Source organism: Aedes aegypti, chromosome 3, assembly GCF_002204515.2.
Source record: "Aedes aegypti strain LVP_AGWG chromosome 3, AaegL5.0 Primary Assembly, whole genome shotgun sequence".
Classification (NCBI taxonomy): domain Eukaryota; kingdom Metazoa; phylum Arthropoda; class Insecta; order Diptera; family Culicidae; genus Aedes; species Aedes aegypti.
Genome location: NC_035109.1, coordinates 322,674,295 through 322,701,838, shown reverse-complemented (window position 1 = coordinate 322,701,838; position 27,544 = coordinate 322,674,295). Strand labels below are relative to the sequence as shown.

Below are 27,544 nucleotides of genomic sequence, written 5' to 3'. Positions count from 1 at the left end.
GCACGCATGCGCGGGGCATGGAGCGCGAGTTTGCCATTTCAAGCTTGCTAAAAGTAGCAAAAACTGGGTCCACAAGGTTACCTAGATAGAAGTTCCCTCTACGAAAGTAGGGTTCTTGAACTAGCGCCACTTGGGCTGCACCATTTTGCATGAGTCTGCAAAGATTGATCGTTGCTGTTCTTTTATGCTGAAGATTGATCTGAGCTAACCTAACCGTAGCCACTACCCAAACTAGGCAGGATTAAGCTTTTTGCAATCACAGCACGAAAAAGACCAGCAACGAAAAAACCAGATCGGTATCTATTTAAAGTCGCCAAAGGCGAAAGAGCACAGAATACACTGTGTAAAACGCATAATGCGAATCCATATAGGTGATAATTTAAATTAAATGTCAACATATTCATAATCCCACCCTTATTAAGCCTCAAGATAGAGACTGAAGAAGGGCAGCCGATTATCTCGGAGAAACACAAGGTCACCTGCACCATTGCTCCGGGTAGCACAGGAAGGACTCAATACTGTGGAGGGCGCCCTGGTACCCCATAGGCTCCGTTTGCGGTTAGGTTTTATTTAGACCCCCCTAACCATGCATTCTTAGGCACGGTACGCATCACACCATAAATTAGGGGTCACCTGTGAGGTGGACTTTTACCACCGGAACAGGCAGTCCGTAGTGTTAATTCTTAGCCAATTGAAACAACCGCTACCGACACTACGCGGCTATCTAGGCTGCTCGGGAAAAGGAGGTTAATATTGATGATTAACTCCTGACGTGCCCAAGCAGCCGCAGTGTTACCAAATATATAACAAGTGGACAGCAAAGCCTTCTTGATAACAAAATTATATCAAGTTCAGTTATTTTCAGCTGCTGATGATACAAATGTGTTATAATCTTGATATGTGATTCTGGCCGGATTGGTTCCGGAATTATCCCGAAATTTCCTGGCGGCCGACACCTAGTCATAACTATCGTGAATTGAAAAAAGGAAGCAAATTATTTGTTGTATCACTCCAAAATACATCCAAAAAACATATTGTAATTTTCATATTTCTTGAAGACTACTCCATAGATTTGTATGATTCTATCTATATTTTTTTATAAATTCGATTTAGTAAATCAACATTTGCTTGTCCAAAAAAATTATAAATTGTCAGAGCTACTTCGATTGCGACTATAGATCGTCTATTTCCGGAGACGTCTCGATTGGGCACTGCAACCAAAGACACATTAAAGACCTCCATGTCCCTTGCAGTTGCCCAAAATTTTATGGCTCATAAGGTAATCTAGAATGCCGTGAAAAGTGTACTGCGATCTGTCAAACTTGGGTACCTTTTGCACTACCGAGGGACCAAATGCAGTACTAGAAGTGGTACTCAATCTGAGCCCGAGTGTGACGGACCTGCTGCAACCTCTAATATAAGGCATATTAGGATTGGTTAATAGTGCCGATATCTAGCATTGTGAACTTTTTTATGCGAGGTATCTCATGATTATGAGTCATCGATTTCAAACACTGGCTTTAAAATGACTAATGGAACCATTCGAAGACATCAGAATGCACTTTAAAACCTTCATTTAACATTGCTCGCGTCAGAACTTTTTGCCAACAATTTTGGACAAGGTTAATCCGCGATTCGATTCGCGATAATGAGAGAATCCCGAAGATCATGCCAATAATTACCCTGCAAGGAGAACCAGTCCACGATAGCTTGCGATTCTTGGAAATTAGAAGAAAAAAAACTGCATATCAAAACATGTATAGCCGCCATAATTCTCTGTAAGTGCACACCACAGATTCTTAATAGCATGCAGGATTCACAACGTTTTGAGTGGTATGAAAAAAATCAACAATCCAATCAATTTAGCAGTTCTCGTGCACATACTCACCTGACCTGCTCTCGGAGATGACCCTTGATCAAGTGCTTTCTGGTTTCCGTTTGGTACCGTAAACCGGGGGCAAATTGTAAATGTTCTTTTTTTTTTGTATTATCTTTAGGAATTCAGATATAGTCAAACATATTTCGAAAGAATCAGTACATCGTTGATCTGTATCAGTTTACGTAACTAATTAATTGTTTTATGAAACAACATTTAATATTTCATAAAAAGCTTGACTATCAAACATAAATATAAAAACACTGGGGTAGAAAGGTACTAAATTTCTACAAAATTAAACTTTGGAAATCGACGTTATACGCATAATTGTAAACAAGATCCCTTGAAATAAGCAAACTTTTCAAGGTTTTTTTTACTTTTCCTACAGCATTGCTTAGACCTCGAAAAACCGTGAACATTTCTATTTCAAATTAACCTTATTAAGAATAGAATGGGGCCTTCCTTAGCCGAGTGGTTGAGTTCGCGGCCTCAAAGCAAAGCCATGCAGAAGGTGTCTGATTCGATTCCCGGTTGGTCCAGGTTCTCTTCGTAATGGAAATTTCCTTCCTGCCACACGATATACGAATGCGAAAATGGCAACTTTGGCAAAAAAAAGCTCTCCGGTAATAACTGTGGAAGTGCTCATAAGAACACAAAGCTAAGAATCAGGCTTTGTTCTAGTGGGGACGTAATGGCAAGAAGAAGAAGAAGAAGAAGAAGAAGAATGAATAGAATGGTTTAAACTCATCATTAGACATCTATAAACTAGAAAACATGGAATGTCTAATACATTCAGCATTTTCGAAAGGAAATGCCATTTGGTACTAACCTGATCAAATTCGCCCCCGTGATCAATGTGACCCCAAATTATGGTACAAACTGTAGCAATTACACAAACACGCGCCTCGTGTGCAGTCGAGTCACCCAAAATCGATTTCGATATTGCCTGAAAGCGCACCACGCAGCAACGCACACTCGTTTTTCCGGTAATTGACCGGTTCTTGAGGGATCTTCTTGTTGTTTTGCCTTGCAGAGAGGTACATCTTCCCCCCTCAGGCAGCACCTTTCAAAACCACTTAGAAGCGCTTTGCGACGCAGTCCGCGTAAATAATTTTCTAACAATGGTGGTCACCTTTCAATTCCAAGTTCCACGTCCGGTCGGGCGGCCCTTTAGCGAATGTGTTCCGATAATTACATATGTGCCTTAAGCATCGAACGGTTTCTTCAGCATGTGCGGGTAATATTGTGTTTTGTGGAAACTTTATAATCGGAGTTGATTAAAATGATCTACTACCGATCGGCATAACGTCCCTACTGGGCCAGAGCCTGTTACTTAGCTTATTGTACTATGAACACTTCCACAGTTATTAACTGAGAGCTTTCTTTGACAAAGTTGCCATTTCCGCATTCGTATATCATGTGGCAAGTACGAAAATACTTTGTGCCCAAGGAAGTCAAGGAAATTTCCATAACGGATCAGAAAATAACCTATTTTCCAAATATTCTGTAAAATAACAAAACTATTTCCAAAACTGTTTTTAGTCCTTTTCATTTCAAAAACGTCGTTTAATGGAAAAAGCATTTTTTACATTCATAAAAAATATACGCTTCTATGCCTCTCATGAAAAGTGGATTGAAAATTTTGACATTGTTGCTAAATTACAGATATGTTCAATAATTTAAAAAAAATATATCTTTATAACCGTAACCTAGGGGCTTCATATAATAAAAAAGGCCATTGACCACTCAGTTTTCAGTAGCATGGAAAACACCGTTAATCAACAACCGTTAGTAAAAAGTAAAACAAATGTAATTAAAGAATAATTTACGATTCAATTGTGTTGAACGTGAACTCAAAATTCTATCGATATCAAGGCAAGTATTTATGACTCAAGAGTGAAAGCTGGATCACAACTGAAAACAGAGTAAATCAAGAGAACCGAAAGTCAGTCGAAAGAAATTAAGGATGAGCCGAGGATGAGTGTGTAGGAGAAAAGTTCCAGAATAATACAGGGTTTGAACAAAAATAAATCAGGAATAGGTCAAAAGGGTATTTTAAAATAAATCCAGATATATGCACAAAAAAAGAGTGACTTAAGGCAGAAGTTAGTCAAATTAGTTGGTGTAATTTTTAAAGAAAGTTAGTCAAGAATCCGTCATGGAAGTGGGCATGAAAGTTGAGTGAGCCAAAAGTTAGTAGAGAGTACGTCAAAACTAATTTGAAGGGTACATATTTTTCAAATCTTATTGATAGATAAAAATACTGTGTCACATGTAACAAACAACTCCTCACTTAACAAATAGGCTCCTAAGCCGTATCCAAATTTATATACCAAATGGTTAAGCTTAGTCCAGATCACACATATTTACTCAATTTTTGAATATTTTGTATTCGTCCAAAACATATTTTTTCTGGTTTTTTAGATTTCGCTACACCCCTCGATTCAAATACAAATTGTGGGCGATTTTTCTTCCTGTGTACCGTTTTTGAAACGTCAGATCATTTTGTGTCAAACGATGGGGTTAACAAATCCACAACACTGGTATAACCCCTGTAAGTAAACGGCCGTGTCAAGGTTGACACATCGAACTATTATTTGAAAATTTAAATTTAGTTATGAATTACAGTCAACTCACCCTTATTAAATTTTCTGCAACTCGTTATTTTCCCTAACTCGATGGAATGCGCGCTCTCTTCAATCTAGCACACTTAAAACCCTTTCTAATTCGATACCTCTATCTAAACGGTGCAAAACTATTAATTTTTAATGTGGAATATCAGATCCTAATGATTTATGCAAATTAAAATGATTGCCATTGGAAATAGATAAAGATAACTTGGCATGTACCAAAAAATCGCCTTTTTTTACCCGACTTGACCCAGGGACCCACCGCAATAACTCCGGCTATAGGAGTATTTCCGAGTTCCTCTGGCCACTTCTAGAAACTAGATATGTGGGCCAGTATACTGACAAAAACTTATTTGAATCCGTTAAGTATTCGTTGAGTGATAAGGATTTTAGTATTTTTGCTTTCACTCAGGCCTATAAGGGTTAAACTTAAAAACGTACCGTAATTTCGGGTGAAATTGATCATTTTTCACGGTTTTTCTAGTCTGTTTTCTATAATGTTAACAATGCCAAACCAGTAAATACAGGAAAACAAGTACGAAGGTGAGCCTCATCGACTCATGTACCGAAATTTTTTAACAAATGTCTATTTAGTGTTAACAAATATCTCTAGAATAAAAAATCAGGAGATCTCATTTCGGGGTGAAATTGATCACTTGTCAATTCCATTATTGTTAGTTTTCAAAACAACTCTCTTAACAATCTCTTAATCTTAACAATGCAATATTTATATAAATAACAAATAGTCAAATTTCAATAATTACGCGGAAATCGCCTAAATGTATGCAATTTCCTAAGGAAATCAATGATATTTAATAGAAGTTTAATTATTTCAACCATTTGAGCAATTTGGTACGAGTTTCGGTGATGAAATCTGGTTTGCGGATATATCTCAAGCATCCTCACAAACTTTCAGGTTTATACCATGTTAAAATCCTTGCTTAGAAATAGAAGTTTTTAGGTGTTTGTCATTACTGTACCGTGCATGATTTTGAATTTTTATATTATTTTCATAGTAATAAACATTCTTCAACGCAAAAAACTTCACAACACACAATGCGACAATAGTTACGACAAACATCGTTCATTTACGGCAGCTTACATTGATATTTGTGCTCCATTACGCATAAATAAAATCGTGTGATACGATGATCAATTTCACCCTTCTGATCAATTACACCCGATTTTACGGTACCAAACAATTCAATTTAAGATGCAAATCTCAATTACGAAAATTTTCTCTCAAGACATCATACGTCAAAAATCGATAAGAACAAAGAAAACCCTTAATTTCCTGCTAAATTGTCGTCACTTCATGCATCGGCATACTCTAATTCATCATTTATATAATACTCATTAAAGACACAAACCATTTCCTCTGTTTTTCGTTATTGCGAGAAAAACTTTGAATTGTTTGGCATAATAAGGGTCGACGTTTTCTTTACAGACAAATAATTCACTCAAAAATGAATCCATATGCTGTAACTCTTATAAACTTCATACTAAAAGAGGCTTTCGCTGTGATAGTCATAGAGATGCAGAGAAATACTCGGTCTCTAATAGTAACGGATATCGCAACAATATCTCTTCCATTGCTTAAACACCGTATGTCATGTCGTAACATGACAAGGTAAACAAACATGTCCTATTGGATGTTTACAAATTCTTTGAGTCGTTCGTCAACAGTGGTGACAACATATTTTTAATTCAGTCTTCACTATGTCAATAGATGACTTTTTAAATGAGATTACGTGCATCTCATCACTTATCAAGGTGAGTCCAGATTGTGTAGCTCTTGAACCCTCCATACTAACAAAAACTCCTTCCTATGACGGTCTTTAGTAGAACGGACGTCACACTTACATTCCTTCCCATCCCGATGACCGTTAGGACGGTGCCGTTCTTCTTCTTCTTTCTGACGTTACGTCCCAACTGGGACAAAGCCTGCTTCTCAGATTAGTGTTCTTATGAGCACTTCCACAGTTATGAACTGAGAGCTTTCTTTGCCGATTGACCATTTTTGCATGTGTATATCGTGTGGCAGGTACGAAGATACTCTATGCCCTGAGAATCGTATCGACGACCCTCAGCATGGTCATGCTGAATAGCTGCGCGTTAACCGCTACAGCTATCTGAGCCCCTTAGGCCGGTGCCGTTGTTGACTTTAAATTGTACACTGAGGACGGTAACCTACTCCCAAATTCCGTCTGTTGGTTCCTGGTGCAATTTTGATTATTCTGGTCAATCACGGAGTAGCAACTATTGTAGGTTATCAATGCTCATGCTGATGCTCAAAATCAAGGCATTACTTTACTCCCCGAAGAAATACCGTAAGGTGGTTCTGGGGAGATAAGGGTCTGAGTCCAAGGGTCATGTCGATGCACTGTTCACCACTTGAGCAATTCTAAAAGAATTGCTCAAGCACAGTGCATAGGCTGGTTTTAGCGGGTCGTCGTTGGTAAGTCATCACCGCATTCCCTGAGTTACCTTCTCAGGGGATTTGTTTGCAGATTTTCCCCTTGTAAAAAAGGCATTTCTTTACATCAGGTATCCCTAATTATAGAAGCCTGTTGAAATTAGAGCATGAGCATGAGCATGATTGACCGCCCGCAGTTGCTACTCCGTTATTGCAAGAACAGCTGTACTTACACAGGGAACCAACAGACGCTACTCGGGTCAGTAGCATCCTCAATGTGTAAGTACTGGTGCTCTCATTATAATAAACACTGGGAGTTTGGATATGGGAGAGGGATTCGTTTTGGTAAACGATAAATATATAATTTGAAATGAATGCGCCTAACCGGATTCACGATATTACGCGATATACGCATGGAACGCCGATCAAGTGTTCGTCACTCGCCCCATAGGAGCAAGCGACAAGATCAAAGGATCAAACACTACTAACGCGTTCTGCGACCCGCGACACTATTCCTTCTTGCCACGCGAGCGGCGCGCAACACGATTGATCCTGCCCTCATCACTCGCCCCCGTAGGAGCAAGCGTCAAGGTCGAAGGATCAAACAGAACTCCAGCACATCATCTCCTGTTTGGATCAGAAAAATTGTTGATCGCGTTCAATTGAACCTAAAATGTCAAAAACACTACTTGATACTATAGCGAACAATATTGTAGAAGGTTTAAAAGCAATAAGCATAAGCATGAGCATTGATGACCGTACAATTCGTAATTGCTACTCCGTGATTGACCAAAATAATCGAAGTTGCACAAGGAACCAAGAGATGTAGCTTGGGAGTAGCTTTCCATCTTCAATATACACATTCGAGAACTCCATACATGTGAATGTTAGTGTGACATACATTATTACTAGATACCGAGATCACCTATGAATCTCCATGGTTGTCATGGGAAGGAGTTTTGTTAGTGGGAGAGATCATAGCTGCATGATTATGATTCACCTTGGTAAGTGATGCGATTCATGCAACCACAGTTCAAATTTTACCGTCGAACCATTCAAAGGTTATTTTTTTAAAATGATAAAAATCAGGTAGACGGAACGGTATGGGGTTTTCAAAATTAATGTACAAGAGTCTATGTCGACACTTACAGTGACGAACCGTTCATATTTTATTAAGTCAATTCATTTAAGTAACATTCCCACCGTTGTCATAATTAATAGATGTTCCATAATATATATTACATTTAAAATGAAAGCATGAAACGACCTCACCTAATTGATCATCCATCTTTGATTGAGGAGCTGGAGCTACTTGATTCAGCATGCTTGTTTCACAAAGCGAAAATATCACTCCGGCGACGCGAGAAACTAAACTCGATTGCACTCAGAACGCGTGCAAACTAAAACGAGAAAAAAAACTCCGGCGACGCGATGACGCAAAAAATAACGATTTTACTAGTGAAGAGGAAACGAAGCTAAAGCCCAAATCCTTAAGACACGAATCTGAAGATCCAGACAGCCACTCAAGCAGAAAACCTTATCGATTGGTCAACACGAGCGAGCATTCGATCAAGCCCTCAGCCGGATCCGCTGTCCGGCTCTCCAGACCCGTGCACCCGAAAGTTTGAGGTTCGGCCACGATGCATCTTCACCTTCTGCTTGAAACACTGCTAAGCAGAACGCGTGCAGGATAACCGTTTCATTTTCGTTTTAGATACTTTTTTCACAAACTGCACCAGCTGTTTCACTGATTTCACCAGCCGAATCTAGTAATTTGTAGAGACGATAAAAACGTGACAGATAAATTTTCAACACATCCGTTCGCACGCGCTGCCTACTGCGATCTCTATAGAAGCCTGTTGAAATTAGTTGCCAAACTCTTCCGTGAGCTTCCTCACCAACAACAGCTTACATCAAGTTCCTCCAGGCTCTAGACCACCAAGTTCCTTCCAACAGCGCTGATCTCTTCCTTAGATCAGCCATCATTCGCTTCTCACTAGCTTTGCTCGACCTATATATGATGTATATTTTGAGCCGTAATAAGGTGTCAGCTGCTAAAATGTCAAGAGTACCGTTTCAAACTCTACCAAAACGGCGCCAGGTATCTGGGCAGACCCTTATATTGTTTCATGACGTGATGCCTATTAGCTTTTGTATGAAGTAAAATATGTATTTCGAGCTATCGGATGACCTCATAATGATGGATGGCTTTGATCTGAGAGGTATCCAAAATTGTTCAGAATCTCATATTGATCCATAGCATGATGCCTATGAGCTTTTGGATAAAATAAAACTTACACACTTAAAATATTTCATCGACCTCAGTAAAACGTTTCGCCGAGAACACAACAGCTGAGAATTCAGTAATTTTCAATGCCGAATCTCGGTATTTATTTTACCGAGATTTCGGCAACCCTTTTTTTGCCGAGATCTCGACGAACGTTACCGAGATATGGTAAACGTTTACCGAGATCTCGGACAAAGTTTTACCGAGATTTCAGCCGTTGGGTTCTCGGCGACTTCGTTTAAGTGTGTGAGTTTTGCGCCATCGCATGATTCCAATGCAGCCCTTTCGGAATTAACTCCGGAATATCCGAATGTGGCAAGTACTTCAGATTGATTAATTGCATTATAGCTATGTTGTTCTCGATAGGAAAGAGTTATTAGCCGACACACGATATGAGCGAATAGAATTACAAAAGTGTCCCTCAGAGGCCCTATCAGAACACACGATTTCACGATGTGGCCAGAACCTCATATTGGTCCATGGCACTACAGCAATGATGTTTTGGATTAAAAAACATGGATTTTGAGCAGTTGCACGATCAGGCATTGCAGAATTCATTTTCCATTGATTTCGAAGCACGATCAAAACAAGCAAAGAAAAACATCGCATCTGTATCGGTTCAATATCTGCAATGTTTCGCAAGTTGTAATAAGCATTATATGTTATCCGTTACACGATATAAGTGAATAGGATTATAAAAGTGTCCCTCTGGAGCTCTATCGGAACCGATTCCGAGGTATCCGGATGTGGCCAGAATCTTGGATGCTCCGTGGAAATATCATTAGCTTTTCTGGATAAAAACTATCATGAGTTTTGAGCTGTCGTACGATATGAGTGAATAGGATTATTATAAAAGTGCCTCATATTGGTCCATATTATTATAGCAACGATGGTCTGGATAAAAACATGAATTTTGAACCGTCGCTAGGCACTATTCTTTGAGTTTCAGAAAATGTGCATTTAGTGTAACCGGTGCCAGGTGATCGTATATCCTAAATGGCCGGAATCAATTAGAAACAATGTCAGCCAACCTACTGGCATCATTTCACTCATAAAAATAACTAGGTACTCAATCAATAATTTTTTCAACGCTAATTTCAAAAAATCCACGTGGATCATCACGTTCGGAACGAATATACCCAATTGGAATACGGAATAACTCCGAAGCCATCCCAATTCTTTTGGAACATATCAAATTTTGAAGAATGATTTGTTTGAGGTCAAAAGATCCTAAATCGATACATAATTGCAAAGTTATGATTTTTAAAGAAAAATCAAGTCTATTTGGCGGATGTTACCATAGAATGCTCAATGTTTGCAAATCCACTGTGTATTTAAAACTTAAATTAACAAATTTTGCAAAACCTTCTAAGAAGTAGAACTGGCAACAATATTTGCCTAACGGAATTTTTAAACTTCTTCTGCAAATCTTTGCCAAATATTTGACAATTTACTGAGGATACACAAGGTACTTACTAGCATTGCACAAGTACGTTTTTGCCAGTCGGTAATTTGAATTCACCGAAAAAAAAATACTCCTCACGAACACTTTCGCCAATAATTATTAAAAGGCGCCGTAGGTCTAGCGCAGTGGTCACCAAACTGCGGCCCGCGGGCCGCATGCGGCCCTCGAGAGCGTTTTGTGCGGCCCGCGAACAAATTTTGGATAGCAATGTGAAGTGACCCGCAAGTAGTGAATTATTGATAACAACGGTTGAATTTTTATGTTCTTGCAACCGACTACTAAAATTACGGGCCATTCGTCTGCTTTTTTACATGGCCAACAATTGTTTGACGAGCAGGAAATAATGAGGTATGGACTGTGTTTATTTGCTCAGGAATAGCTTGAATTTTGTCTAACATCCCAAGATTCCTCAAATATTACAGTTATTTCGAGTCCAAAAAAAAAAATGTATCGGCAGACTAAGGGCTTCAAAATTGCCTCAAACTTCCAAAAATTTCTTCACTTCCCAGAACCGTTCAGCGTTTATGGTTTTACAATGTATCCTAGTCTTCAAAAAAGACCGGACACCTCAGAAATTTCTCATAAATGTATAAGGCAGGTTTTGAATTTTGACTTGTTTGAAAATATTCAAAAATTTACAAAATTGAAGGAATCATTGAAATTTATGTGAATTAAGATATTTCATGCCATCTACTTTGCCTGAAATTCCATAAATTTTCCTGTTTATAAAAACAGAAATGTTTATAGTCACATAAAAAGTCGTTCAAATGAATTCTCACCAGTGTTGGCAATCGTGATGAAATAAAAAAAACATCATCCTCCACAATAATCACTCCTACTTTTCTTCGGTCGAAAACCGTTTTTCATTCCCGATTACGCCAGAAAAATAAAGTGGGCCATGGAATCGAACGAATAGGATTCAATCGAAAGTTGGATCCGCCGTTAACAAGAATAAGGGTGTTCAACTCTGCCCGAATGGTCGGTGTTTCATCATCGACGAACTATTTTGGTTGGAAGTTAGTCATGAAAACTTCTAACCAAAATAGTTAAAAACGATGTTAGTTCCTTATGATCCCCTTTCTTAAAGAAGGAGGCGTTTGTTGTATATTCGCTAGCTACGCACCAAATAACGAATTCCATCACAGAATTGTTTGTATTGGCAATTGAACTCGCTTTCCTCATTGTTCTACAATAGCCCTGTTAGTAAGCGCGGGGAGTTTAGAGATCGCGTTTCAACGTTTTTGCGTTTTTTTTTTTTGTTCGTGCTTTATTTTTTATTTTTCCAACAAAGCTAATAATCTGTCGACGACAAGATTGATATTTTTGTCAACACAGAGCTCCCGAACAAAGATTCTACCATAGCAAAGGAAGCTTATTTGTTCGTCGTGACTCAAAGCCTATGTGACGGATCACTGCAGCAAATAGTCATCCAACGCTTGAATGATAGTCGATTCTTTCTTCAGCTTCGTCGCCGACTTTTTCCATTTGACGGCAAAGATTGTCTACCCTGATCCTCATATAACTTGCGGCCCGTGTCATATTTTGACACCATTGAAGTGGCCCTTCCAAGCAGTTAGGCTGAGGACCACTGGTCTAGCGCCCGCGCTGTAGCTCCAATTATCCGCGGAGTCTGCACCCAGGGGGGGTTTGGAAATAACGTGCATTTTTGTGGGATGCAGATGATCTACTACGTAAGTAAGTAAAGATGATCTACTATAGCTTGACAGTAGATGTAATAAATATAGATAATGCTTGGCTGATGAAAGATAGTAGATCCTAAAAAGACGTTATTTCTGCACCTTTAAAAAAACTGCCAATGCGGTAGGAAGCATTCTCTAACCTCATCCTCCCCCTAAAACGTTACGTAATTTTTGACGACGCCTAAACGTATGTGTGGATTTGAAAATCGAGAAGCATAGGTGATTATCCCCTTTCGCTAGCAAAGCATCGTGCCGGGTGGTGCAAGCCAAGGAGAGCGACGACGCAAGCTGCAGGCCAAGCACGAGATTAACGTAATAGTTCCAGTTTCGATCCGATCCAAAAGCATGCGAAACTGAAACAAGTGTAGGTAGATACCTAGTGTGAGTACTACCCCTACCCATTACACCGTTCCTCCGAAGAGAAAATATTGTTCAAAATTTATCGCCAGCACAACGATTACCAACTTCGACGGCGACGCGACTAAACTGCAATCGCGACGGCGGCGACGCTATTCACGAAAGCGAAGGTGAAAGTTTGGCTCGACGCTGTCGATTGTTCGTTTGTTCAACTGGAATCGATCGATCAATTGCGATTGTTGTCTGCTAGAAGCGTGGAGTTTGCAATGGAACACACATTGGGAAAGGTTTGACGAAATAGTTGTGTTGTTATTTTGTTGTAGACATATAGTTTGGGGTAAACGTGCAGCTATTCTGCAAGACCAAGCTGAGGGTGGTGAGTTCGAGTCCCGCTGATTGAGAATCTTTTCGTAGAGGAGAGTTTTTCGACTTCCCAGGGCTCAGAATATCTTCGTGCTTGCTACAAGATATGAACATGCAAAAATGGTCAATTAGCAAAAAAAAGTTCTCAGTTAATAACTGCGTAAGTGGCTCATAAAAACACTATGCTGAGAAGCAAACTCTGTCCCAATTGGGAGCAATTCATTAGCCACGTAGGTTTTTGGGAGTTGAATAAACAGCCAAAAGGTAATATCAAAACAAAATTAAAATTCTGGTTCTACTTGTTCTTCAGCAACCAAACACAGCAAAAAAAACAAATAAAACTGGTTTTCAATCATGATTAAAGGTCATATCATCATTCTGCCAAGAATTATGCAGATCTATATGATGTATCGAAACAAAAAATAGAACACGAGGTATGTGCAAGAATGCCAATAAGCACTTTATCTCAGCAGAAGAACAAAACTGATCTCTTCTATCAACAATTCCATCGGATCTTAATTCCGAGCTCAAATTTGATCATGAACAGGAAGATTCTCATTTTCGATTGTCATTGCCAAATTGCGATAGAGTCAATTGAAGTGCAAACCTCAATCCTCCTGTCTGAGTCAGATAGAATTCGTGGTAACATTACACTACAGCTGTCGATTCTGCCCAGCAGCGAAGATGAGTCTACTTTTACTTGCGATTTCACATGCAACAAAACTGCACGCGAAACTGCAGCTGCACCATTACCAATCATTTCTGTCGATATGAAACCCGGTAAAATTAAATGAGGAACTTTATCCTCCTGACTTCGACTCAGAGTGAAAACTCAGGCTAGACGTCCCGAAATCCGCTCCGTCACAGCGTCGATCATAATCCCCAGGGTAGGGCAGAAAAACTTGTTAATCACTGCTATTAAGCAGCAATCGACGTAAAGCAGTCGCGGAAGGGGCGCTCGATTCCGACTTGAAGTGAATCTTCAAAATCCCACACTTGTTCTCAGCTTTGGGAAAGGAACCGTGATCGTAGCTCCCGGTTTCCTCGATGAACGCGAACAGCAAGCGACTGATAGGAAGCACTGCTACAGCACACGTTTGAGGTTAACCCGTGTAGGACCGGGATGAAATTTTGATTTAAAATTTATTTATTTCATGTGTCGTCAATCAGAAGTGGATCGTTTGGTTACAATTTTGAGTTCAATATTATTCAGTTCCAAACGATATTTTTATATTCTAGTTCAAAATACAATTTGCTATACATTTTTGTTCAAATTTTGATTTCGTCAAAGTCAATTGTTATTGTGAACGTTGCGTTCAACTAATTCATGCCCGATTTCCACTATATGCCATCCAAAGGTATCAAGTTTCATATGCTAGAACGAGTGGACATTCTTTCCAGGTGGTCGGATTTATTCCAGTGTCCTCATGGATCTGGTCGAGTATCGTACAAATTTGATCAACTTTCTTTTCCGAACTGTTTGATTAATCATAGTAAATGGTGTTTTCAACTGCACTTATGTGTCTTTACGAGAAATTGTGGTATAGTGGTACAACTGATACCAGTTGAAGCCTACTCTATGGGCTTCCGAAAGATTCGGAACATCCGTGAAAGCGGACATATCCTGAAAACTGATCTATAAAGCTGAGATTTTTCAACAGGTTTCCGGGTTTATATAACATCGTTGCTTCCGTATCAGTGTTGTAAGCGGTAGTCGACACGTTTTCGTTGACATTTGACAGCCTTTGCTTTCCACATTCACAACACGAGCGGTCAAACGAATGTACAAAAGAAAAATGCCAATCGAAAGCATCTGACCATGAGAGCGTTGCCAGAAAACGGTACGGTTTTATTTATTTCTATCTTTTTTCGTAATAAGAGCTGCTTTCACTGTATGTGTGTCATATTCGCTGCTCATCTGCATTCATCGATTTCAATTAATCGTTGTTCTTTTTGCGTTATTGCAGAAAACTCATTCTCTTTTTATAACACATTTTTATGCTGTATATTATGAAGAATCACCATATCTTGCTTCATTAACAAGAAATATTAAAGATTTATTTAATTTAGCGAAGTTATTAGCGAAAGAGAAATCGCTCATGTCAGTTAGGTCCTATTGCAGTAACAGTGTAGCCCTAACTTTTCCAAATCTCGATCGATTTTCATAATATTTGGAGTGAAAGTCTCTTACTTGAACACCATTCTTGTCACCATGACATTTATAACTTTTGTGTTAAATAGAGTTAGAAATCTTAAAAAGAAAAATTTTGCCCAACCTTACTCTATCCTGGAAATTAAGCTGGGAGCTACGCAAGGATTTTTTGCAAGGACGGTTAAAAGGAAAAAGTTGAACGACTCTTTATTTTGCCGTTGAAAATGCTATTCAAGTATCACTACTACCAATCTGTTGAGTCAAGAGCGCGTAAATATTATTTTTGGGCCAAATGCAAATCATCGTGCAATGCGATGATAAAGAGGAAGAAATCAAAACAATCACGCTTAAAAAAGTTACTCGGAATTAAGTACGATTCACACAAAATCAGGCTCTTCTGGACCAACGAAAATATTGTGTAATTTTCACACATGCTAAAACATTGCTCCTGGGCTGGTTTCTTCGTCTTCTTTTTCTTACATTTTTGGCATTCAGAGATGATTGCAAATATCGAACAATCCCGTGTGAGTAGTGTAACTTTTTTAAAGGACATTCATCATAAACGAACATCTCGTAAACTGGTGACCACTAGGAGAACGTTTCGTATTTTGACTCACCAAAGCGACACTGTTCATGTCGCTTTGAAAAGACGATAGTCGATTATCTTTTTCCTTCTAACCATCTTTGCGTTTTTGGCAACATATTCGAAATTTTCAGGTGTCATACAAAAATTTGAAACCATTTTTTCTGATTTTCTGATCAGACATACACCACTAACGCATTAGATAGGCTGATGATTAGACTTCGAGAAGTTCGCTTCGAAGAGCAGATTTCCGTATGACTGAACTATGCTGTGAATCAATATACTACTAGTGTTCTTCAGTGATGCATTTGAACGCGTTCAGTTCGCGTTCCAGTTCAATTTGTTGAACGCAGCGATCAAGTAGGCTTTAACATTGTTCAGTGCAAAAATATGAACCCGTGCGAACCAAAAATTGAACCAAGAAATGCTAACTGATTCAAGACAGAAATCTATGACAAAGCTATGTTTTTGATATGCATAGTATCAAGAACTGCATGTTTTTGCCTTCATAAAAGTTTACGACGACTCATTCCTTTATTTTCCAAGCGAGAGCTCCGATCATAATCGCCAACTGAACAGGCCGTCCTTGAGCAACGGCAAGCTCTTGCTCACAAGTTCATTGACTACTGCGTTCTCGTGCAAATTTGGCTCGGGATCCGTTCACTTTTGGTTCGCGTTCAGTTCAAAATGCATCACTGTCTTCAAATATTATATTTAATATAATTTTCAACACTTACATGTCTTCAATGTGATTGTGCTACTTTTCCACGAATGCCAGTTCCCCGAATTGCTCGTTTCGCCGAAAAGTAATGCAGTTAAAAAAGGTACTAGAATTGTCTACAGTAGCAGGATGGTTGCTCAGAAAGGACGATAAGCAATCAAAAGAATGAGATATTTGGTAATTTTCCACTAATCAAAGATTGCCAAAGACGCCGAGGGCGGTGAAATTCGAAAGAACCGCATATCAGATGACCAGTTTATTCATCACCCTGAAATTGAAGATGTTGTAACAATTCGGGGAAAAGTGGCATAACTTTTCAATGCTGCTTTGCATGCTCCATCTACACAATATTTTAGCAGGCCATGTGGAATCAATAATCGAATAAGTGACCTGTATGAAAGAACGGTAAATAATAATATGTTCCAATATTAAACCCTAGGATAAAAAAAAACGAAATAAATGTCATTTTTAAGATCTGCTAGTTAAAAAAAACGTGCGGTAAAATTATAATAGTATATATCTAGAAGAATCAGAGCTCAAAAAGCTTAAACCTGGAGAAAATATCTAAAATCAAAGACCAGAGGAATTTCTGGAAATTTAGAGAGATATCCGAAGAAGTTTTAGCAAGATTTAAAAACAAAAGCATGTTAAGAAAACAAAGTATGATTAAACCACTAGAATAATTAAAAATGAAATAATAATAAAAAAAATAAATAAAAAAGAAATTCTTATAAAAACTCTGATGGAAAACAAACGAATTTACAGTATCCATTAGGAGATATATGGATAAATATATCTAAGAGGTTATTAAGGAATCCATTACGAAATTTATTAAGGAATTCATTGAGTATTCCTGTGAAAGTTATGGCCAATTCTAATGAAATATCAGGACATATCTTTTGAAGAGTTGCTGCAAGAATATTCTCAATATTATCAGAAAGAATATCTAAGGAGGAATTTCAGCAAACTCTTGGATTTCGTCGTCAGAAACATGTTCGATCACGTTATGATAGTGACAATTTTATCATCGTCAGCTCTCTTGATGACTGTTTCAAGAACAGTATTATATAGCATGTTTAAATTTGCGTCAAAATGGTCGTGTCTTGATTTTTAGCGGAATTTTCAACGGTATTCTTGATGGTAAGCCTCAATAGCTGAAAAATATATTTTTGTTATAAACTGAGGCCACTAATGACCTTATGAAATGCTTTTTTTCCGATAATCCACTCCAGGATCAAGTTGTCTGAAAGCCACTAGATCAAAAATCAAGTCTAGCGTTCAGTATCATAAGGGCGTAGCTACAATAATCGAATTCTCTTCATCATTTTGTTTTTCGTTTAATTATTTGGCCGGCAGACTATTTTCGACTGCTAATATTGATTCAGTAGAAATTACTTTGTCAAGGTGTATCGTAAAATGTTACCAAATTCAAATAAACTTTGTGTAACAATCAAAACCAAAAATCGACGAAGAAAATTTGATCACTGCAGATATGACTGTATTATACTAAACGCTAGAAAAGTTGATGTCAACCATGACCCCTTGAGAAAGTCGTTCAACATCTGTGGTGCCTGTTATATACTAGAAATGTACACCTTACATAATTTCCCGGAGATTTATTAATCCCTCAGTGTGAACGTTCAGGAAAAGATGCTAAAATTCAGTAGAGATTGCTAATTTGAACAACAAACAAAATCAAGACAAACATTTTTTTAAATATCGGTTCATAAGAATCGCGAAGAGTGTGCTGTATTCATGAAAATCGTTAGAATGCTCCGCCATGCAATCCGGTTTCACAATGCGGCGAGTTGAGGGACGTCGCGACAATACAAAAGTACGTATGGCAACCCTCATAGTTTGGAGGATTCCAATAAAGATAAAAGGCTCCGGGACACAGAGGTCCAATTTTAAGAAATGTGTCAAAAGCTCAATTTATAAACTAATTTTTGAGATAAATGTCAAAGTTTTTCAACATGTTAAAACTCAACTAATACATTTCCACCAAAACCGGTGCTGTAACCAATTCAGCATATATTTTTGTGGTCGATAACTATTCTTATATAGATTCAGCATTAGAGTGATGCAAATTTTTGTTCAAGTGTACTAAACCTTATTAAATAAACACTTATTGTTTTGAGTACTGTAAATGATCAAAGAAGAACTTCTTCATACCGTGCAAATCGTTGCACGCAACACTACACGGAGATATATTATCAAGATTAAGTAAGATTCTCTAAGTTTGTCCAATACTTTTATTGGAAAGGTTCAAAGCCAAAATATGTATGTAAAACAGAAATTTTGTTTGTATTTTGTTCTATGAGAATTGAAACAATGTAACTATGCTCAAAGTAGATTCTTCGACATTAAATCATGTTCCGAAACACTTTTAATTGAAAACAATGATTTTGTTAGAATTTTGCTCCATGAGAATTGAAAAACTGATCACTATGCCCAAATTAGAGTCTTCCACACTAAATCATATTCGAAAACACTTTTAATGGCTATAACTAGTAAAATATTGAGAATGCGAAATTTATGCCAAGATTTTTTTAACCAGTACAGAATATGATAGTCGTTCAGCTACGTAGGCTACGCAGACCCTATTCGCATATTTGTCCCATTTTCTATAGGATTTCCTATATACATGCAACAATTACGCGAATAGAGCTGACATAAAAGATCAAATTGCCCATATTCCAATCCAACAAAAGCATTGACAAAGCCTAACCAGAAGTGTCAACAAATTTTGACAACAGATTTAATATTGAAAGTCATCCTAATCGTTCTGTAATTCGGGTCCTAATGATCTACCGAGTCTACTACAGTCAAGAATGCGAGTCTAGTTTGAAAACGGCCTCAACTCTAAGCAGGCTTTATTCTGCTCATCTTGATCTGATAGATGGAGCGACCTCGTACGCTCACAACAATTATGAACCAGCATTCGATGTTGGTTGAATAATCCGTGGCTAAGAGAGTGGAGAGAAACGTTGGCTCTATCCAAACGCACATCTTTCATTTGACAACTCTAGCTTACTGCGAGGCTCTGCAAACACATCTCGCTAAACATTACTAAAGGACCTATGTACAAATGAGAGATTCTCTCCTCTCTCGCTCTCTTTCAATTATAACAGTGGAATACTAAAGCTTTTGGGAAGTTTTTCACTATAGATCGAAAGGCAATTTCCTTGACTAGCGTTTCATACAAAAAACGCAACAGAGGAGGTTAATGTGACTCAGTTAAGTGATTAAAGAGAAAGTAAACAAAGAGAGCCTCTCAATGTTAGATAGGTCTTTTAGAAAAGTTGAGCGAGACATCATCATTGCTTTTGGGATGAACTGAGGTTGGTTTCTCCGTCAACGCAAGAGCATGATTTGAGGGCAAAGAAGCTACAAAGAGACAACGAAGAGCTGCCTGGAAATGCTCTTCCCCGAACTGAGCAATGGGAAAACATGCTCTCCCCCTAACTGAGAAAGGGAGAAAATAGTCTCTTTCTATTTCAAGCACTGAGGTTGTCTAAACAAACTCTTCACCACTATGGGAATGAAAATAACCAAAAACCCAAACGTGTAAACTCTTCATCCCGCAGAGCTCGTACGCTCAGTTTGTGTGTGGGTAAAATCGCTTCACTTTTGTAGTTGATCATTACAAGGGGGAGAAAGAGGATAAGTCAAGAGCAAGGAAGAAGCCTGACTCTAAGGCCGAAATAGTACTAAAATCAGTTTTCATTTGTCTACTGGTACTGTTTGTCATTTGTCTTCAACATCAGATATCACAGAGCATCTAGGGACATCTGCAAAGCTTTTGGAACATTATTCGGATATTCAAGGCTATTCACTTCTTACTGAATCTTTTCCTCAAAATTGTGTTTAATAACTTCAAACCCTTAACACAGACAATTAGACATAACTTTAAACCACTAAACGTAGACATATGTTCAAGGATAATGTATAACCCTGTGCAGATTACACAGCGCACCAAGCTTTTGTCTTAAGTATCAAAATAACGTTGTTTACTTTATTATATGTCGCTGAATCTATTGCCGTTTCCACAAAATCTCATAATCCGTCTGGTTCTTGAGATATTCTTTGTTGAAAATGCAATACTTATCGATTTCAGTCACTTGTCGTCTTGTATGCTGGTTTACGTGCTTAATTTACTATAACAAAAAAATAAAAGTGTATTGCAAAGGCCCAAACTACACTGGAAAACATCTATGGTAATGAAATTTCAGAACAATTTACAATGTTTATGATACATCACAAGTACATTTTTCAGAAATAATTTTCATCAATCTGATTTCAACTACAGACATGATTAAATCAAGCGCACTTCTGGTCTGCTGAAAAATTCCGGTTGAACTTGAGTTGAACCCCTAAAACGATAGTTTTGATCGCACATTTTTTTTTTGCGTGTGCCGGGATCGTTTCTCATTACGCAATCGGAGTTTTTTTTCTTTTTTTTTTTGTACCGGGATAGTTTTCGCACGGCTTCGGAGCTGTTTTGTTTCGCAGTCTTGTTTATAACGATGTCGTGACTGTTCAGTCGAGGATGGGTTACCAAGTGGTGAGCTCGTTTCATGTACATTTTTATCGTGAAACGTTACGTTTATGTAATATTCAAATTAACTATTAATGGTTTGTTATTATAAGTGTCAACATAAACCATCATTCCTCACGCTATGTCTGAACCAGACGATTATAAAAATCGAATGTACATCGGATTTTTTCTCGCTTGAGTTTAGTATTAGGGTTATATTTAAATAATCGGAAAGTTTTAAAATATTCCATCGGTGAAATTTTGATTTTTTCCACTTTTTCCACTTTTTTCATACTAAATCCTTTGAAAATCACGTTTTCAACGCATTTCAGCCCATACAAAATGTATGGAAAAAATTTCACCGATAGAATATTTTAAAACCTTCCGATTATGAGAATATAGACCAAATACTGATCTCCAGCGAGAAAAAATCCGATGTACATTCGATTTTTATAATCGTCTGGTTCAAACATAGCGTGTTCCTGTTCTATATCATTTTTGATATACACATACTTTTTTTCTCGTCGTTACTAAAAATAACCTTTGAATTGTTCGACATTCTAAATGTTGACGTACATCAGTGCTTTCTTAAAATGAGATCAAATGTACCGCATCACTTACCAAGAGGTTAATACATTCTGCAATTTTGATTGTTCTAGTTAGTAGTAGAGAGTTAGCTACAAATTTTACGGTCAAAATTGTTCATGCTCTATATGGTTTCATTTTCTAAAATAGTCATGACTATTTCTCTAATTTGCAATAAATTATGAATATTGATTCAGCACCTTTTTCTATCTTGTGCCAATATATTTTCACCACGAGACTAAAATCCTTCTTTTTCTTCTTTATCATCTTGGCATTACGTCCCCACTGGAACAGAGCATAGCTTTACTTTGAAGCCGCGTACTCAAACAATTGGCACTAGGCTACGGATTGCCCCCAAAATAAATAAATATTCATACTATTCCTCCTTATCCATGGAGCGAATCATCGATCGAAGGTAATTCCAAGATCTTTTTCCTCCTTCATTATTTATTCGAGAGATTCAGAGGTATTGTCGATCTCAATTCTTAAACACTAACATTCCCTCCCTATACCAATTGACTATGAAGAGCTGGCCGACGCCGTTATTTATTAATAATATAAGTTCTGTTTAAAGGGGCCCAGATAGCCGTAGCGGTAAACGCGCAGCTATTCAGCATGACCATGCTGAGGGTCGTGGGTTCGAATCCCGCTGGTCGAGGATCTTTTCGGGTTGGAAATTTTCTCGATTCCCAGGGCATAGAGTATCTTCGTACCTGCCACACGATATACACATGCAAAAATGGTCAATCGGCAAAGAAAGCTCTCAGTTAATAACTGTGGAAGTGCTCATAAGAACACTAATCTGAGAAGCAGGCTCTGTCTTTCTGGACGTAATGCCAGAAAGAAGAAGAAGATAAGTTCTGTTTAAATATTCACTTCTAGAATAAGCGGAAAGTCCCATGTCTTTTTCATTTGGATCAAAGTGCACTGCTTTGCAATTCCGATCAATCACAGGATAGCAATAAGTGACATGTACAGGCAGTCTATGCTACAGAAATAAAATTTCAGGTGCTAAAGAGTACGAATCAACAAAGCTTGTTGCCGTTTCAAAAAGAAAAATAACTTTTGAAAATTTGGAAAAGTATTGTATCTATTCATGTAAAGCAAACGACGAATTTTGTATGCAGACTGCAAACATGTTTGAAAACTTTATCGAAACGACATCGGAATCAGCAACTCCAAATTTACTGGAGACTCACAATTTGCTATAAGTATATATTTGTTCCACTGTGTACCAGCCAAAATTTCTGAATATTTTGAAGGTCTTAGCATACATTACTCTAGGTTAATTAAACGTTTCTAAATCTAATGATCCATCCTGAACTGTTGTGAATTAAGGGTCTGTTCATGTTTTGTACGAAAACATATCGTTTCCATAAAGTGAAACAGTTGTATACGGGAGTTAATGTGGTTTTTACCCTATTGACACAGAAATGTTGTGCAATAACTTTGTACACAATACTTCAAATCTATACTTCTCCATCACTCATGAAACTACAACTAATAATAAAGTGATCCCTTAAATTCCATGAACAACTATTGACTTGAGTAATTTTAATTTTGTATTTTAGCCTCGTAGCTCAAGGGTTAATAACGTAATACAATTTTTAATCGTATTGAAAAGTTGTTACCAAAAATGGATTCATTTTATTACAGAAACCAGGATGGGGGTGCCAAAAACGGAATCTCACTATGGTATAATGCATTGCCACAATAACAATTAGAAAAAAATCTCGACCCGGTCCTACACGGGTTAAGAACGATGACACGGTAGATGTAAGTTTCTGAGCGGTCAGCTGGGAACGACGACCAACGGATTGCTGTAACATTGTGAATTTATAAATACGGTACGAGAACATCCCGACGAGAACAGTACGAGACGGGAAACAGCCTGAAGAAGGCACGCGTCCGAACCGGTTGAAGCTCTTAATCTCTCTAGAGTCAGTTGCAGGTCGTCGTCGTCGTCGTTGTCGTTGTTGGTACCTATCTCGATTGTGCAATCTTTGTGGCAAGCAGTTGCCTTGGTTGGTGTCTCTTCGGTTCGCTGGGGACAGTGCCCCGACACGTAATTGCGTTGCCAGTTAGGGTGCCGCCACTCATTGCGCTGTGATCTCCGAAGACTCTCTTTCGTCACATACCGAACGGACCAAACCCAATCTAGCCGGCAGCAGGTGTAATACCAACTCGTACCCAGGGTCTCGGCTGGAGCCAACCAAGAGAACCAGTTTTCCGTATGCTCCGCAGATGAAGCAATAACCCGTCGCGTCGATCGGTCGGTCTTCGCCCTGATTGGCCATAAGATCTAAGTGAGAGAATCCAAGCCGAAGTGAGTGTTGAACCAGTCACACAACCATCATCAGCAGTGGGAAACTGAGCGAAAGTGAGAAAAGTGACACATGTGCAGTGCAGGGTAAAGTGTTTCTTTCGAACGAAAGTGAAATCGTGAGCAACAGGTTTTTGGCGGCACGCGGTGTGACTCTCCTATGCTATTGAGAGAGGCAGAGAAAGAGAGCGGGTAAGCAATCGACGCACCAAGCGTCAATCTAGCTGGCTAAAACTATTCTGAGGAATTTTCGCATACCGTAGGTGCGTGGAACACGTTTTAAAATGTATAATACATTTAAACAAAGAGTACAAGTAAACAAAGAGAGCCTCTCAATGTTAGATAGGTCCTTTAGTAATGTTCCGCGAGTATTTAGATGCAATATACGTGATTCATTTACACCATTAAGGTATCAGTATACTGCCGTTCTGCATATTTGTGTAATGGTCCATAAAGTCAACATAGAACATGGGACGAGAAGAATGGAAAAAACCGGATTTCAAATAAAGTGGTGATGAACAACAATTTCAAGGACTATGACAAACTTAATTTGTAAAATTCAAACAACGAGAGAAAAAAATAGAGATATTGTAAAAAATGTTGTTAATTTTTATTTAAACCGATAATTTAATAGTACTTTACGGAATAAGTTGCAGAATGAAGATTTTTACAGTACGAGTCGTAAATTTATTCTACGAGGCTTGCCGAGTAGGATAATTACGACGAGTGCTGTCAAAATCGAGTTCTGTAACGAGTTACGTACAGCATTTTTTGCAATTTCGTAGAAGACCACTGAAGGGTATCAGAAATTATATCAGAATGCATTCACCATTACTTAACTATTTTTGGAAAAATATTGTGTTATGATCCATTACGCAACTCACAACAGTTGCGCAATGAGAAAGCGTTGCGTAATGAATCATTATAGCACTGGTTTCAGTTGCGGAATGACTATTCCCGCACTGCATACCTCAGTGCAGGAAAGTAGGCCGTTTCATGACAGAATGGCGTGATGAAAAACAGCCTATTACGATGATTTGTTTTAATTAACAGTGAGCGTTATAGTTTTGATCTTTTTACATTTTGGCGTCCTAGCAGGCGCGGAGAAAAAGTTTCTTTTGGCCATTGCTAAGCTTTTAGAATTGCCTATGAAAAGTGTGGCAAAAATCATACAGAACCACAAGAGCGATAATTCTAAAACCCAAAACACGCAAAAGGAAAAAAAAACTTAAAGTAACAGAAAACACAATTTATTCAAAAGTACATCGAAAGTTTGTTATTTTTAGACAGATATTGGAACTTGACTTTTTGATGAATTTTCGATATTTTCGATATGTTAATACATACAGTTCGTGTTTGTATCATGAATGTCTCTATTATTCCACATTTTTGAAACATTAACATGGATTACGGAAATGTTTTCTTGTTCTGTTGTTGCAAATTCAATCCTAATCATATTGAGAATCTTATGGCAGAGGTTGGTACGGTGTGCAGTCAAAAATTGAATACTAAGTGCAAATAACTTTCTTCTATGGTACAATAACTTTGAAATATGTACTCAAACTTCAATAACATTTGAAGAGTGGAAATAAAGCTAAGAAAAAATATACAGGACTTTGAATTTTCCAGCTCGTTTAGCTCGTCACAGTCCTTATTTCAAAAAGTTCTTCACGAGTCAAAAAGGCTGAAAATCCCTGCATTATTGTTTAAAATTTTAAAGTATGAAATCTGACCAGCATGATTCGCCAAACACCCCTTAGTGCGGCACTTAAGCCTAACTGCCACATGATGCGTTCGCGCTTGTTTTGAGTGTTTTGTCGACGCAATGGGGATCTCCTCAGCACAGAGCTACATCGCAGGGAAACAACATCCGATACATTTCACCCAAACAAAACGCGCAAACACGCGTTCTTGTGACTAGCTATAAATAAGTTTTGCCGTATCGCTGACCTAGGGGTTAACAGAACATCATCAGATCGGCTCAGCTAGTTACACTCCCTCGGGGGAAAAGGGTTTTACACGACTATGGGGCAGATGTAATCTAATTATTGGAACCTTTGACGCAGTTTACAAAACAAGTGGAATGTGCTTGCTGATACAGAATTTAATGGCGCTAGTTGTTCTTGGCAGTGGTGCAGGGTGTGAGATGAACGTGCTCGATCTGAGCCATAAACAGGATCTTGTGAATCATAACATTGACGTGAGAGCAAAGTTTGAACAGCAGGCTATCAGCAGCATCCACGTACCAATGGTAAATGATCGTGTGAAAAGAAACGGTTCAATAAGTTTGAGGAATTACAGTGGCTTTGAGTCATGATACAGAATATAAAATGATGAATTCGAGTGGTTTTAATGACACATCAGTAATTATGAATATAGTTTTGGTGATTGAATCTATTGCTAGTTGTCATAAACTGGCACGAACACATTCACTTTCCTGTAATTTTTCGCGCAGACCTATCTTCACAGGCTTTGCTCGAAGCTTATTTTGGTCCATTAATCAGTTAATGAAGCTTCAATTTTTTTGTACGCTTTAGCTCGGACTCTATGACACAACCCCTAAAGGGTCATTACATGAACATGAATCCTTATGAGTGTTGAATTATTTTATAATTCTTTTACAGGGTTTCCCAACCATAGGTGGTCGTGGTGACTTCTTACGAGGTCTGCGAAACTATAGGGATAGGGATCTCTTTTTTCTTGAATAAATGTGAGGAATCTCTTTTTTAGCTTGTTTTGTAAAATATAGTTTTTTTATATTCCAATTATTTTTCAAATTGTTTTTTATGCTTTAACTTCCCAAAGACTGATAAAACATTTCCAATTTTTGAATAAGAGATTGAACGCCCGGTAAAAATATTTGATGCGCACAGTTTTTAACTAAGAGCTTCCTTTGCCAAAGTTGCCATTTTCGCCTGTATATACTGTGTGGCAGGTACGACGATACTCTATGCTCAGGGAAGTCAAGGAAATTTCCATTACGAAAAGATCGTGCACCGACCGGGATTCGAACCCAGGCACCTTCAGCATAGTTTTGCTTAGTAACCGCGGACTCTAACCACTCGGCTAAGGAAGGCCCTTCACATTCAATTAAAAACGTCAATGAATTGAATGGTTACATTTTCAGTTTGTCCTATTTTTTGCCGTTTTCTGAAGAACACTTGTAACTGATTGTGACTGACTGAATATATATTCATCGCGTAGAATAATCTGGGTAATATTATGGAACAAACCTCATTTAATAGCAATGACTGGAAGAGCCCGTTTGCCCGTTTGGTGTTTTGATAATTACAAGTATTTACAACTGATTATACTTTTCTGACGTAGAATCCCCAATGGACCATGTTTCAAATAGTCTTGGTGGCTGAAAGAGTCCGTTCTGCCCCATTTTTCCTTAAAAATGCATTTTTTTTTCCGGCGTAAAGAATAAAATTATTCTTTTTACTGATTGCGTTGAACAGTAATTGAACTGTATTTCACCTGATTACCCGGATTATTTATTGAAAAATTTATTATTTTTTTGCAAATACTGACAACTGTTCTCTTCCA

At 38.1% G+C, this 27,544-nt stretch overlaps 1 protein-coding gene across 2 annotated transcripts in view; it reads left to right on the top strand.

Moving 5' to 3' along the window:
* The window catches only part of LOC5565734 (ATP-binding cassette sub-family A member 13), a 101,019-nt gene that overhangs the window by 12,980 nt on the left and 60,495 nt on the right, over nt 1-27,544 (top strand). The window contains exon 1 of one of the 2 annotated variants that reach the window (XM_021853661.1): nt 23,537-24,187. The exons of the other annotated variant lie outside the window; for it this stretch is intronic. The gene's annotated coding sequence lies outside the window, so the exon portion shown is untranslated. Of the gene's footprint in view, nt 1-23,536; nt 24,188-27,544 lie in introns of those variants that run through there. 2 annotated transcript variants of the gene reach the window in all.